The 3589-nt window shown below is 34.6% G+C and overlaps 1 long non-coding RNA gene across 1 annotated transcript in view; it reads left to right on the top strand.

The window, feature by feature from the left end:
• The first annotated feature begins 275 nt into the window (after window positions 1–275).
• LOC128250424 (uncharacterized) overlaps window positions 276–3589 on the top strand; it is a 9567-nt gene continuing 6253 nt past the window's right edge. The window contains exons 1-2 of the long non-coding RNA XR_008266441.1: window positions 276–442; window positions 2325–2497. This is a non-coding gene — a long non-coding RNA (uncharacterized LOC128250424). The remainder of the gene's footprint in view (window positions 443–2324; window positions 2498–3589) is intronic.

Consider the following 3589-nt stretch of genomic DNA (forward strand, 5'->3'; position numbering starts at 1 on the left):
GTTCCACTATTTTAAAGTATACTTAGTGTTTTGATATTTAAACTGGCAATAGCACAGCTGTTTTTTTTTTTTTTAATATTCAATTGGCCTTATTGTTAAAACAGCCTTCCTGAAAATCAAATAAATAAAGAAGGAAAACATATGAACAGGTGTTGCAAACAGCATTAGTTGTCTCTTAAAATCGTTCAAATGATCAACCCAGCGAAAGATATGTTAACACACTGGGAATAGAAATTATTATTAGGGCAACCAAAGGTGAAGCTTGCTTTTATATGCATCGAAAAGATTTATTTGTTTGTAAATACCCATGATATTATTGAAACCTTGCTATATGCAGAAATTTACTTTAAGAGACTTGGTTAGTTATTCATTTGATGGCCAGAGAATTAAAGATATGTGTTTATTTCAGATAGAAGTTGGATATTTAAAAATTTATTACACAGTATGTATAGACATTAATATTCTGGCTATATTCCATTATTGTAGAATGTTAAATGTGTCCATAAATGATTTACGATTTTGTGAAATTTCAAACTTAATATCCAATTTGAGGTCTGCATCCAGTCTATGTTCATACTAGCGAAGTTTTTAATTAATTCCCGATAATGAGGAAGGGCTGCCCTTTCCTGAAACTCACCTATCTATAATGTAACTGATATTCGCCCTAATATGTTTGTAAAAACAGATGTCATTCACGAACCACCGCATTTCTCAACTCTTACATAACTTGAGAAAATTTTAGCTTCGATTTGATTCAGAGCAAATGAATTATGTTAACGTAAAGTATCCTAGGGAGGACGGCATCTATTTTAATTGGACATTTATGAAATTTGATTGCTTGAAATTATTTGTCTATGTTTAACAAAGATCTGTATATTGACAAGTATTCAAAATGGGGATAAAACGCACCGAAATCATTAGAAGACAATGTTTGCAGAGTCTCACCAATGCACTTCAAAAATAATGCAAGATATAAGCAATAACATCCCCAAATATTTATCGATAACAAAATTAATTTTTTAAATAGAAGAAAACACAGTATCAGAGGGAATCGGCAATAGTCAGCCGTGACACACTTATACTGCTGTCTCTTCGACAAAACAGGCGCACTCTTTGCATCTATAGCAGAAGATTGAGAGCGCCAGATTCGGACCCGTAAACTGTGAAATATAAGCCATTTCATTATTTTGATTGACTGATTTATTGCCCAGCGTGCATTCAGTCGTGAATTTGTCATGAAGAATATGGATCATTTTCGAATTCATTTTCAGTCGCTTCTTCCTAAATCTTTTCTAAAGTTTGTGTGTCTCATTGCTCCGCTCGCTGCTCACGGTACCGCCACGATCCGGAAGGTCAAGGAAATTGACGCGCTTGTCGTAACAAAAATCAATGACTTTGACTTACTCTGCTTATCAATGGCTCTTGTACTTCTTCAGCTTGGACAAGAGGTAAAATGTAATCCACCAACAAAGCTTTTATTTCAAAATCTTTCATCCCGTGGAATTAGATCGAAGAAAAACATCTTGTATTCTTTGGCTTCAATCGCTTGCAGTATCTTAGAAAATCAAAATATACTTCCACACTTATCTCCTGCAAATATGAAGATTACTGCCAAAGCATCCGCTTGCTGATACCTAACGTCCCAACGTGAGCAAATTCCGCACCACTTTCGTGGACTGTGGCTCGTCTGGCTGCAAAAATCAATTCATCCGTACGAATCGCTTACAATTCGTGTCAGGGTTCGCAGCCAGTGATTTCCCACCACTTGGGTTGTTTTTCATAAAGTTTTGCTGCATTTAACCTTAATGACACCAGCAACATCTATAATGTGTGTACAGTTGAATGAAGTCTCTGTACATGGTTCTTGTCGATTGTATCATCACCCTAAATTTCCTATATCTCTCTTTGAATGTTAGAGAGTATGCAAAACTCCTTCGGGAAGAAATCAATGATAAAAGACAGCAAATTGCTTCTGCTTAAGACCCTTTAATTGCCTCCATTGCATAACAACATGATTAAGAGTTATTATGTAAAGATATTCTAAAAACTGTATAGATATATGAGATATATATAAGAATTATATATAACAAGGGCGCGATGAGTATTAATGTTTTTTATAATGCACTATGAAAATCTAGTTTTAATTTTGTGTTTTCGGTGTACATTTTACTCTTATTTTTAGCAACGCTGGTGTTTCATAGCGCCCCTGTTATATATATTTCATATATATCTATTAATTTTGCCTATACGGTTTTTAGCTTGTGACCACTAACATTATTATCTCTCGTGAGTGTTAATGCTCTTTATTTAAAAATTCTATCCAGCTAGTTCGTTTTCTCAATGCGGCTTGGGCACAGAAACGAAAGCAAGCATTGGTTGAAGTGATAGATAGGTTTGTTACGAGTAGACGAGGCTGAAGAGAACCAAGTGCTTTTGACGCTAAATTCGAAATCATGATACCAGGTTAACTGGAGTTCTTTCTTGCAATTTTACAGAGGTAAGACGCAATCCTTGTTCACTTAGTTTTTTTTTCCAACCACGCCTGTTAAGATCTAGTGTTAATTTTGCCGCTTCGGAGTGTTTTTGACTCCTATTTTTAGCAAAACTGGAGCTTCATAGCGCCTTTGTTATATATAACTCTTATATATATCTACTAATGTTGCTTATACGGTCTTTAGTTTGTGGCCACTAACATTATTATGTCTCATGAGTATTAATATACTTTATATATTTAAAAATGTCGTATATATAGCAAGAATACAAATGACAGTGATTTCAAAGTGTTGTGTCTCCTAAGCTATCACGAGACTCTACTGAGCAACTCCACCCAAACTAGTTTAATTAATGTTTGGATCCCTGAAAAGCTACATTTCATAAAAGCTGAGCTAAAGGTTCAGATGCTGCACTCTCAACTATGACCTCCACATTTCCCATTCCCATAACAAAAGGTTAAATCATCCATTAATATTTCAATAAAACCAGCAACTAAATCTAGCAACATGTCTGTTGGCCAACAAACTTCCTCAACCATCTCCATTCTTTTGTGGACCCCTTAAAAAAAGTTAAACGCATGACTGAAGATAACACACACACATAGACACACACGATTACCAAATTTTGCACGCATGATAAATTTCAAGCAATAAAACAATTCTAAATTTTATCAAATCTTCCATGACAGCCTACTTTTCAACCTGACTCTCATTCAACAGAGTTCAATCCTTAGCCAATCCCCACCCCCACCCATATTAACTTACCGCAGACTATATAAAGCCAAGATGAACACGAGAATAGCACAAGCCAAAACATTGAAATCATTGACAATAGTCATCGTGTTAAAAGATTATGTGTTCTATATTGAGAGTTTAGCAATCATTCAATTTGAAATACTGAAGTTTATATTAGAACTTTGAAAAGTAATGATCTGGCGAAACCTGCAGCACGCCGGACCAAATTCTTCCGGTTTTGCTTCCGAGTTAGAATTGCGTTGTTGCTTTTTTCCTCTACCTTGTTCTTGTTTGGGTTGACTATCTATCTATCTATCTATATATATATATATATATATATATATATATATATATATATATAT

Source organism: Octopus bimaculoides, chromosome 2 (assembly GCF_001194135.2).
Source record: "Octopus bimaculoides isolate UCB-OBI-ISO-001 chromosome 2, ASM119413v2, whole genome shotgun sequence".
In the NCBI taxonomy this organism is placed as follows: domain Eukaryota; kingdom Metazoa; phylum Mollusca; class Cephalopoda; order Octopoda; family Octopodidae; genus Octopus; species Octopus bimaculoides.